The 12,228-nt window shown below is 46.5% G+C and overlaps 1 pseudogene; it reads left to right on the top strand.

Annotated features, from left to right (window-relative positions):
* Positions 1-1,636: 1,636 nt before the first annotated feature.
* LOC119540968 lies at positions 1,637-2,537 on the top strand (annotated as a pseudogene).
* Positions 2,538-12,228: the final 9,691 nt, after the last annotated feature.

The raw sequence follows: 12,228 nt of genomic DNA, 5'->3' as shown, positions 1-12,228 counted from the left end.
GCGACTCCTCGGTGAGGCGGCTGCGTGCGCCTCGGGCCACCGGCCTCCTCGCTCCTTCTCCAGGAGCCCCTCCTGGCTAGGCCAGCGCCCGGGCCGCCACAGAAACTTCTGGAACAAAATCGTACCATAGGTCACCACCCGAGACAAAGCAATCAGGGACGGCAGCCTGCCCCACTTCAGCTAGAGTTTACTGAGCTTCAGCTGCGCGGGGCCTCCCAATCCTTACAAAACTCTGCAAACTGTTTTAACAGACCTCCTTCAGAAGAGAAAACTGAGGGTCACAAATGGTACAAAGCGTGACCAGCATCCCACGTTCACCAGCGGCCGTCTGGGATTTGAGCCTGGTTTTATCTGACTCGAAATCTGTGTTTAACCAGGATGCAAGTTGCGCCGGCCCCGCCCCCTGCCCCAGCCCCGCCCCGCCCCCTTCCCAGCCCCGCCCCGCCCCCTTCCCAGCCCCGCCCCGCCCCTTTCCCAGCCCCGCCCCTCTGACCCAGCCCCGCCCCGCCCCTTTCCCAGCCCCGCCCCTCTGACCCCGCCCCGCCCCTTCCCAGCCCCGCCCCCTGCTCCTGCCCCTGCCCCGCCCCAGGCCCAGCCCCGCCCCCTTCTCTCTGTCCCACCCCCTGCCCCAGCCCTGCCCCAGCCCCGCCCCGCCTGCCCCCGCCCCCTGCCCCACCCCACCCCAGCCCCAGCCCCAGCCCCGCTCTCTGCCCCGCCCCCTGCTCTCTTCCCTGCCCCCTGCCCCACCCCACCCTCTGCTCCGCCCCCTGCTCCGCCCCCTACACCTGCCCCCGGGAAGGGGCACCTGCTGTTGCATCTTCCCCCAAATTCTCCCCCTCGTTGGAACCACTGCCCCGCCCACGGCTCTCCTTCGTGCTGTTTTCCACACTTTGCTCTCGCAGGGTTTTCCGCGCTGGGTTTGCAGAGGCTGGTCCTCTCCCGCGGGCTTTTCTCTGCAGGGGCAAGTGGAACCTGGAGCAGGGGAGCGGAGGGCGGCACATCGTCCACCCCCTGCACGGGGAGCGCGGCCGCGGCAGTGACCCGGGGTCGGAGGCGGGGCCCGAGTTGAATCCCCACCAGGAGAGGTCAGGAGAAGTGGGTCAGAGAGGAGCGGATTTCGGAGGGTGCCGGGGCCCTGGGGGCGGGCAGGCGGTGAGGGGCGTGCAGGGGGCCGCAGTGGTGAAGCCCCTTCCGAGGGGCACAGGGGCCTGGGGTCTACACCTAGTGTGTCAGAAGCTCCTCTGAGCCTGGCTGATCTCCGAGAGGGAATTGAAGACACGCTTTGCTGGGTATCGATCCCGGTGTTGTGGACCGAGTTGGGCGAGCAGGGCCGGCCTAGCGCGCTGGGACAGCTCGCAGCCAGTGAACTGGCTACATTATTACATCAGATCATACCCTGGCAGGCAATTGTTTGTGCTAATCCAGCTCCACATTTTAAAAATATTTTTAAACTGGAAGATAACTGAGGTATTTAAATACTAAGATGTAACAGGTGGTGCCCGCTGGAGGTACCCGGCCGGCCGGGATCCGCGGGAGGCTCCGGGCCGCTGGGCGTGCGTCACCGGCAGCCCCAGGGCCGAGCCCAGACTCCGGTATTTAAGAGACTGGCAAAAAAAAAAAAAAAGAAAAGAGACTAATGGCACCCGAAACCAACAGTGTTAAAAAAACAGAGCTTTTATAATAATATTGAGGATCATTCCATTGATGTTCCTAGAAAAGGATCTCTAATTTCACTAATAAGAACATGAAGGAGGTTAAGAAATCTCCAAAACAGTTGGCTGTTTACATAGAACAGTTGGACAAGCTGTGAAAAGCCCAGATAAACTACATACAGTGATCTATGGCAGAGAAAGTTCTCATCCTTTTCCAAATCCTTGTTACAGAAGAAAACAGTCTGCGAGAATGGGCTGCGACTTGACAAATAAAGAAAATGGAGTGGCTTGTACTGACACTTGCCTGAAAAATTATGCCTTGGTAGTTGAACATACTTGGTTAACTCTGGTGATTCTGGCTCTTCACAGAGAGAAAACCCGTCACCAAAATATTGTGGGTGTTTTTCTGAGGTTTCTCAGGACCATAAAACAATGGCACAAGTTTTGCTCAGCCGGAATTTGAGATTGAATGTAGCTTTAACTTCCTGGAGGAAAAGTGTAAGTGAACTTGTGGCCGATTTGGTGAGGACAGAAGACCTTGAAGTTGTGGTGGATTGCCCTCCTGTGCTCACCAGCAGTTCCCAGGAAGAAAAACACTGCATCTCACTTGGCTGCTGTGTAGACTTGCTGCCTCTAGTAAAGTCACTACTGAAAAGCAAATTTGAAGAATATGTAATAGTTGGATTAAACTCACTTCAAGCAGTCATAAAAAGGTGGTGGTCAAAACTATCATCCAAAACAGAAGTTATAAACGATGAAATGTTCAGATGTTTAAAACAACAATTAAGTGGATTATGGAAACAGGAAAACCATCTTACTTTGGTACCAGGCTATGTTGTCAGTATAGCTAAGGATGCAGATGCTTATTTATTACAATTGCATTGAGAGGTTTGTTTCATCTACCCCTAAAGAGTGGTTGCTTATTCAAAATATCCCTGGACTGTCTGATTTCCAAAAAAAAATGTCTCATCTGAGAATTGTGAACTGTGAAAGAAATCAAAACCACCTGTTTTCTTTTAAAAAGCTACATAATGAAACCACTAACAAAACTTAACAATGAACTTCACATTTAATGAGGTGAAAGTGCACTCGCTAAGAAGATTATTCATGTTTGCTGCATTGGGATTTATATGTTTTTTGGTAACATTGTTAAGAACAACTGAGTCTTAATGCATTCCTGCATATTGCATAAGAATATAATTTGTGCTATATGAAAAAAAATAAGACAGGACTTGTCACTTGGAACCACAAAGACCAATCATTAATTTTTTAAGATTGTGTTTTATGAGAAAATACTTAAATGTGTGTAGCTATTTTCTTATGTTGAAAAGACTGAAAGATTAAAACAGCAAATAATCAATATTGAATATTTTTGTCCACACTGAAGAAAAAATATATAATAAAACTAAAAGTTAGAACAAGTTAGTTCCAAGTGACCACGTTTCAAAATTTGAGCAAACGGAGTGCACGCTGCGCTTGGAAGCAGGCTCCAAATGCAGAAATCCCTTTCTTCATCAAAGATGTATGAAAGATGCCCTGCACAAGACCTATTTTTCTTATTCGCTACCTTTTATGCTTCAGGGACAGATCCTTGGAGCTCATTTTTAATTATGTGATGATTCGTGGAGTGGAATTTCCCCTTTCAAGTGGCTGTGTGGCTCAGCCGGGGTGAGTCTGCCCTGCACACGCAGCTGCGCCAGGCTAAGCCCTGGGGGCCCATCCAGGACCCTTCCCTCTCGTGGCTTGAATCTCACCCTTCTCTTTCCTCTTGCTCTACCCTACAGTTCTCGGTGTGTTACTGCACTTTTTCTGTGGTGACTCAGAAGTAAATTCCAACATTTTCATTGTTGGACGGCTTCCCATCGTTCCTCCTTTTTATCATGCTGCTTCTGTTGTTTTTCTGGAAGATATGAGGAATGTGCCCCCGCTGAAGCATGGTAGACACTTCTACCACACCTCGGTTTAATTATCTTGGATGGAAGTTTTTCTAAATTAGTCTCTTTTGTCAAAAGACTGTTAGTCTTGTGAGAGCGAGGAACGAATCCTTTATTTCAGGGTCGTCTATAACTGGAGCCGCACTGCCCGTGCAAGGTCCCAATTAACCCTTGTCGAGTTGAGTCACCGGAGCCGTCCCTGCCTGTGGAAGGTGTCCATAAACCCACGTCGAGTAACTGGAGGGGTCAGTACCTGCGTGGAAGAGCACTTGGATGAGCTCTCTCTGCCTTTGCCCACCTTGTGACGCGGCTGTGGCACTAAACTTCTTCCTGCTCATTTCCTCACATGTTAAATATAATGCCTTTCTCTCCAGGTCATTTTATGACTGAGATAGAGTGGTGCAAATGCTATGTATCATGAGTCAGATGTGCAGCTTATACTGCTGAGTCAACTCTAGGGTTTGGGTTGAAAATGACATGGCCAGTGGGTCACACCAGTGCTACTCCACAGGGTGAGATAGGGCAGAGTTGGCCCTCAGAGACCGTTGTTGATGTCTGGAGACATTTTTGGTTTTCAGAACTCGGGTGGGGTGCTTCTGACATCTGTGGTGGAGGTGATGGGGGCTTCTCAACATCTTCAAATGCCCAGAAAACCCCTAAGACTGAGGATTATCTGGCCCAAAATGTCAGTGGTGTGGAGGGTGAGAACCCTGGTTCGCGCTAAAAGCATGTCATCATCGGTGAAACCCTTTCCTTAACATACTCGCCACCAGGCAGCTGTCTCGGTGACACCTCTGTCATCTGTAAACAGGGGCCATCCATTAACATACGTAAAGCTATTGGGACCCCCCCCACCCCCGGCTTCCATGACATCCCTGCATTTGCATACACCCTTTAGTCCTCTAGAGACAGCCCCCCAACTCCAGTCTTCCGGAATCCGGTTTCCTCCCCTCCCAAGCGTGCAGGGCCAAGACAGGCCTACGGGACGTGTGGATATAGTGGCGTGTTCCGCCCAGGCAGAACGCTGGCTGGTGCAGATGCTCCCGTCCTCTCGTGCCTGCACCCCTCCTGGGGCTGTAGCTCAGGTGAGGCCCCACAGAAGGCAGCCACCTGGATGGATCCCAGAGCATCCCGTGTCCAGTGGCTGCCCTAGACACACATCACAGTCCATGTGGGCAGCGTTCACAGGCCCGGCTGCAGGGCCTTCTGGCGTAGCTGTCACCACTCAGCAGAGTTGAACTGTGAAGTTTGCCCTCTTGAGGCCAAATAGTTCCATCCCACAAACCGTTATGCCTGAGTCATAAAGGCAGAGCAATGGGTCTACTGTCTTCTAAGCTGCGCTCCCCCGATGGACAGGTGCTGCGATACACAGCCCCGAGCCAGAATGTGTGACAGTCACCCGGGTCCCCATTTCCTCATCTGTAAAATGTGGATAACAAAGTAGCCCCATTACAACGCTGCTCATTTGAATGTGTTCACACATGTACAGGGCTTGAAATACCGCGTGCCTCACAGAAGTGGCCAAATAGGGTGAGCGGCATCACCTGGGATGACCCTCATGCAGTGTCCGAACATCACTTCCTCGCGGTGCTTTATCACATTAACCGAAAGGCCACATGCTGTACCAACTGAACATCATGTGGCCTTTTAGTTAACAGATTTAAAACAGAACTAACGGTTCAAAGACATGATTGCATCTACATTGAAACTGCCTGCCAAGTCATTTGGATCTACCTTTAAGCCTCCATTGTTCAAACCACAGAAACATGGAGTCTTAGACATGCAACTACTCACATCTTCTCAAAATATGTTCCTGAATGGTTCAGAGAGAAAAGAGAACACTTTTAAAATATTCTTTTCCCCCCGTCTTTTCTATTTCCTTTTAAAATTCTCAGGCAATTTAAATAAGCATTGCAATTACAGGTTTAGACATGAAAGTCATATAGCAGATAAGGAAGCAGATAAGTTGATTTAAAAATGGCCTTTTCTGTAGAAGCAAAGAGGCTATTTGATTTAATGTAAGAATCAATATGATGTGTAAAATTGCTTACTATGCATTTTCTGGGAGATCATGTCAACCAGCCCTGTGAATAGTGAAAAAGCATATCCCACCTACATACAACTGTGAGACTTTGCCCACAGCCTGTGATATAAAATACAATCTCCTGGGAGGTGACGAGAGATTATAACTGTATTTGGCTCTAAGATCTCATGAATATTAGATTATCCTGCACAATATGAAAACGGAAGGCAATACTCAGAATTGTCCAAACTGGCTAGAATTTCATTTGTATTTTGCCAAGCTCTTCTATATTAACTGCCTCAAATGATATGAAATGAACATGGAATTAAAATTAAAATAGTTAAATAAGACATGACCTACGGAAAACATTGTAAAATTTAATTGCCTGGTACATTTAAATATTTAAAACATTTATAGCTACTTAATATTGTTAATTATAGGGGCACTTTATGATTTTATTCTTAATCAGATTAAGTTATTATAGACTTTTAAGAAAAATGAGAGGCTGATCATTAAACAGAAGGCCAAGCAGAAAATACCTTCCTGCTTGCACAGCTGAGCACCAGGCACAGAGCTCTCAGCGGGTGGTGTCCAGCCACACCTTCAGGGAGAACAAGCTCTTGCATATTTTATACATTTGCAATGTGTGCTGCCCATTGATGACGGTTAGCTATGTACCCCTTTGTGAACGCAGCAGGGCACACATTTTAACTCCATGTGAAGCTGAGACTAGAGGGGTGGGAGGGTACAGGAAGTCACAGAGAGAGAAATTGACCTCTGCCTCAGCCCCTGGAAGCTTTTTCTATTCAAAAGTTACAAAGTTGGTGGAAAACAAGGCTGGGGCATGCACCCAGGTCTTGTAATAGAAGTCTGGGGCTCACTCAATACTCACTGGTCAAATTGAGACCCTGCTGTGCATGTGATATTCTTATGGTGAAGGATGGTGTGTTCCAAAGCCAAGGCCGCGCAGCACATGAGGCAGGGGAACCCGGTGCCCATGAGGATGCACCCCCAGAGCCCGCGAGGATGCACTCCCAGAACCCGTGAGGATGCAACCCTAGAGCCCGTGAGGATGCACCCCAGAGCCTGTGAGGATGCACCCCAGAGCCAGGGAGGATGCACTCCCAGAGCCCGTGAGGATGCAACCCTAGAGCCCGTGAGGATGCACCCCAGAGCCTGTGAGGATGCACCCCAGAGCCAGGGAGGATGCACCCCCAGAGCCAGGGAGGATACACCCTCAGAGCTGTCAGGAAATCGCAGGGGCTTCTGGAGAGGGAAGTGGATGCCCGGCTCGGCCTGAGGAAACGGAGAGGGCTGGCGTTGGAGCTGAGAGCTGAAGAGTAGCAGAGGAGACGAAGGACTCGGGGGAAGGAGGATTCCAGGCAAGCGGAGCTGGGCGTTTCAGCAGGATTGACAGTGAGAGTCCAAGTAGGAGTAGCGCTAAGAAAACTCTAGTGCCCCTTACAGAGTGCAGCTGCAGGCAGGTTTTATGTGGAGCCACCCCTGAGTGTGACACATGGTAGAGGCCTGATTCGATTTGCATTCTCAAGAGCTCATTATGACCCAGAGCCACACATGGTAGATTCCAGGAGTTTTATCTCCATTTGCTCCTAAAATTCCAGTAACATGAAAATAGATGAATTTAAAAAGTTAAAAATCCAAAAGATCAAATCAATTGAGAGAAGAGACAATAGGGAACTAGAAAAATGTTAGGCACATCTGAAGATGGAAAACATACCAAAGAGGGTTAACAGAGAGGAGAAAGCAGGAGTCTGGGCGCTCACCAGGGGCACCTCGGAGCAGTGAGGCTAAGTGTGGTGCAAGCTGGGAAAGGCTCGGGCTGGAGATAAGGTGACCCGGACCAAACAGGGAGATTCGAAACAGGAGTTCACTTTCCATTAAAGGTCCGGTTACCTCCCGAGGCCCCCTGAGGCCTCAGTGCCTTCCTAGGGAACCCGTGGGCTCAATGTCGGAAGAAATCGCAGCGGAAGGGACGCCAAGCCCAGGGTGACCCAGGGTGGGAGCCCGCTGAAAGGAGGGGAGGGGGCGAGCGGCTGCATCCTGAGCGCCGAGACCACCCTCAACCCCCCTTCCCCTCTCACATCCAGGCTGTGGCTCTCAAATAAGAGACTGGAAAATGATTTTCTGGAGAACTTGAGCAGCCAAAGAGGAAAGCTCTCCAGATGTTGAGACAAAAATGAGAAAAACAAAAACAGCGATGTCTCCCACCCAATTACCTGCACAGTGACACCCACCAGGTGGCAGCCCCTTCCCACACCCCCAGAACTTCCAGCCGACCACAGAGACTTGGCTCCTACCCCAAGGAAGGGCCCCCACAATTCAAGGATATAGGACAGAGGGAAAAAACAGAAAGAGAAAGCTCCAAGGAAAAAGAGAAATTTAGAGACCAGGGGAAAAAAAAAACTTTAAGAAAATGAGTGCTGAAACAATCAATTCTTCAGAGGGATATGAGAAAATATTAGGGAAAAAAAGAACAATCCAAAAACAAAGAAGCCGAGTTCTTCGAAATTAAAAATGTGGTTGCAAAAACAAAATCAATAGGAAATATCCAGAAAGAAGAACACAAGGAGAATGAAACGTAATCTAGGGGGATAAATTGGGTTATTTTTCAGCAAGTGTTTGCCCCGATCCCCCTGGAGTGAAGGGTGCTGCCCTGGTCCATGAGGTTGGGTGGGGCCAGCAGGCCAGAAGTGGTAGAGGTGACACACGTGGGCTTGTTCCAAAACAAGGTTGAGGAGGCGTTCGAGTTCCCGTTTGCTTTCTTGAGCATCTGCAGTGGCCCAAGGAAGAGGGGAACCACCTGGGCAGGTGACCCCGGCCAAGCCCCTCAGAGCCCAGCCAGCTGCAGCCTGGTGAGCTGCAAACACCTGCTGGCCTTTGTAGCCACTGAGCTCCCCAGAGACTTGTTACGCAGCATTATTGTAGCACTGACTGACTAATACAAGGGGGAAAAAACACCAAAAACAAAAAGAATCAATCCAGGAATTTCAAGGACCAGCTAACAGAAAATTCAGAAGGAGAGAACCAAGAAAATCAAGGGGGAAATTTTAGAAAAGAAATAATAAAAGAAAAATTCCCCAAACTGCATGCATAAATGTCCACATTGAAAGAGTCCAGTGAATACAAGAAGATCCACATCACGGAGATCTTAAGAAATTTCAAACTTTCAAGGATAAAGTAAAAACACCTCTTGAGAAAACAAACAGACTATATGTGACAGAAATACTAAAAGGAAGAATTCAATGAAGAGATGCCTTTGAGATTAAAATTGTGAGGGAAAATTTTCTAATCTAGAATGACAAAACTAATAAAACCTTAAATCAAATGAAAGGGAAGAGCAATTGTATTTTCAGGCATGCAGGGACTCAAAAATATTTACTTCAAAGCACCTTTTCTCAGAAAATTATTGAAGCATATGTTCCAGTAAGATGAGGTAAACTTGGAATCCGAGAAATCAGAGCCCATCATATAAGAGAGATGAAGGCAAAATCCAAAAGGATGGCAAGGTACGTTCCAGAGCAATAGCTTTGCAGCCAGACTAAGAGAGCTTTCAGGTCGAAATGAGAGCAAGGCAATGTAAAGCTCCTGGAGAAATATCTTCAAGGAAAATAATGGAGCTAATATATAACCCAGCAATAATACTCCTTGGGGTGTACAAATTGATTTGAAAACTTATGTCCACATAAAAACCAGCATGTGAAAGTTTATAGTAGCTTTGTTGATATTCACCAAAAACTGAAAGCAGCCAAGATGTCTTTCAACAGCTGAATGGATAAACTAACCGTGGTACATTAATTCATACAATGGCACATCATTCCATCATAAAAAGAAATGAGCTATTAAGCCACAAAAAAAGACATGTATGATTCTTAAATGCATTTTTCTAAGAGAAAAAAAGTCTAAAAAGCATACATACAGTATGATTTCAATTATTTGACTTTCTGGAATAGGCCAAAATATATGGTAAATAGATCATTAGCAGCTAAGATTTGAGGAGGGGGGTTTGAGTCGGTGAGCCACAGGGGTTTTAGCTTTGAAACTATTCTGTATGATAATGTACTGGTGTACACATGACACCACACATGTCAAAAGCCATAGAACTGTACTACCCAAAGAGTGCACCTTAATGTATGCACATTAAAAATTCATTTAGCAGGTCAGGGTTTCCAGAAAGGAATGCAGACTGTGACAAAAGAATGTAACTATTACAACTGCTTGAAATAACCTCAGTGAAGGGGTGGGGGGAAAATGCTTCCCTAGGTAACTTTGGAAATGAGTGGAGTCTGTAAGACTAAAGGTAAAAGGAACAGTAGGTAAGCACTGTATTCTGGTAGATAAAGATGTTTCCCACGGGAATAGGGGTTAACAATTCTGGTACTGGAAATGAAGAGCAGACAATTAGAGCCAGGTTTCTCACTGTTGGAGTGGGGGTTAGAGATAAGCAAAAGGAGAAGGCCAGAATGATCCACGTGATAATGGATTAGAGTTGGAGCCATGCAATTAACATGGATGCTGATGGATATGGAGAAGCATTTATAGACACGTGCACAGCGCTGGGTGGAACACCTTCATATTCCCTCGTTCCGTCAGCTGAGAGAGCCCAGAAGCAGTGACACCCCAGTAACCAGGAGGCCCCTAGCCCCCGGATCTGCATTTCCAACACCATCTTCCAATAAATGGAGCCAGGGCTTGATGAACGGGTGATTCTAGGCCTGGGGCAGGAAATCTGTAAGATGAGCCCGGAGCTTCCTCTAGTGCCGTAAAGTAAGGAAATTCTCAAAACACCACACACACACACACACACACACACACACACGAGAGAGAGAGAGAGAGAGAGAGAGAGAGAGAGAGAGAGAGAGAGAGAGAGTGCAAGAGAGCCCTGCCATGATGAGGGAGTGTCAAAGAGACACACGGGCCAACTGAAAGAGCTCCTAAGGGCCAAAGATGGGACAACGTGAACAAAAAAATAAAGTTATATTGGATTATAGCCCAAAGTACAGAAAGCAAAACCCAAACTATAAGTCCACACTGATATACAGAAATGATTGGGTAAGTAAATGGGGGATGTGCCAGTTTGAATGTATTATGTCCCCGGAATGCCATTATCTTTGATGTAATCTTGTGTGGGCAGATGTTATAGGTGTTGATTAGATTTCTTTGAGTGTTTCTTTGGAGATGTGCCCCACTGAGCTGTGGGTGATGACTCTGATTGGATAATTTCCATGGAGTGTTGCTCCGCCCATTCAGGGTGGGTCTAAGTTGAGTCACTGGAGCCATATAAATGAGCTGATGGACAGAGGGAACTCAGTGCAGCTGTGAGTGACATTTTGAAGAGGAGCTACAGCCAAGAGGGACACTTTGAAGAAAGCACAGGAGCTGCAGATGAGAGACAGTTTGAAGATGGCTGTTGAAAGCAGATTCTTGCTCCGGAGAAGCTAAGAGAGGACAAATAACACAAGTGCAACTAAAAGTGACATTTTTGAGGAACTGCAGCCTACAGAGGAACGTCTTGGGAGAAAGCCATTTTGAAACCAGAACTTTGGAGCAGACACCAGCCACGTGCCTTCCCAGCTAATAGAGGTTTTCTGGACACCATTGGCCATCCTCCAGTGAAGGTACCCAATTGCTGATGACTTACCTTGGACACCTAGTGGCCATAAGACTGTAACTGTGTAACCAAATAATCCCCATTTATAAAAGCCAATCCATCTCTGGTGTTTTGCATTCTGGCAGCATTAGCAAACCAGAACAGGTATGGGCTTCAGTTAAGAATAATAGATCATTGCTGGTTCATTAATTGTAACAAACGTACCATAGTAACATAAGACGTTCACTACTGGATAAATTAGATGTACAGTACATAGGAACTCTGTGCTATCTTCACAGCTATTTTGTAAACCAAATACTGTTATAACAGTAAACATTTTAAAAAATAACTTAATGCTATATATTGAGGGCTTTGCCTCTAAAACTAGGATGCCCACTATCACCATTTTTACTCAACATTATTTTGGAAGTCCTAGCAAGTGAAACAAGACATGAGAAAGGAATAAAATGTATAAGGATTAGAGAGGAAGAAAAACACTATATGTTTTTAAATACAGAAAATGCAATTCTATAAATAAAATTTTAGAATTAGCAACATAGAATAAAAATTCATTGTACAAAAATCAATTTTATTTTTATTTTTAGATGCCGGGTACAAACTATTAAAGACTTCTTCACATTACTGAAAGTTACTAATAATGGATTTACCATGCCAATACTTTCAATGACTCTGTATTGTATAATTTACAATTCTTCCTCAAACTGATGTGTAGATGCAAGGCAATTCCCATAAAAGTCCCTGCCAGTGTGTTTGTGAAAAGTGCGACATTAATTCTAAAATTTACATGGAAATGCAAAGGATCAAGAATGGCTAAGACAGACTTGAATAAGAACAGAGTAGTAGGATTTGCTTTACCAGATAAGGAGATGTAATAAAGCTACAGTAATGAAAGGGGTAGAGCTGGTGCAAGTCCAGACAAACAGACTAATGGAAGAGGAAATGGGGAGTGGGAGCAGACCCATCCTCAAACACCAGTGAATTAGGACTGAA

The sequence above is a fragment of the Choloepus didactylus genome, chromosome 7 (assembly GCF_015220235.1).
Source record: "Choloepus didactylus isolate mChoDid1 chromosome 7, mChoDid1.pri, whole genome shotgun sequence".
Taxonomy (NCBI): Eukaryota; Metazoa; Chordata; class Mammalia; order Pilosa; family Megalonychidae; genus Choloepus; species Choloepus didactylus.
Note: the sequence above shows the minus strand (reverse complement) of the source record. Positions and strands in the feature narration are given on the sequence as shown.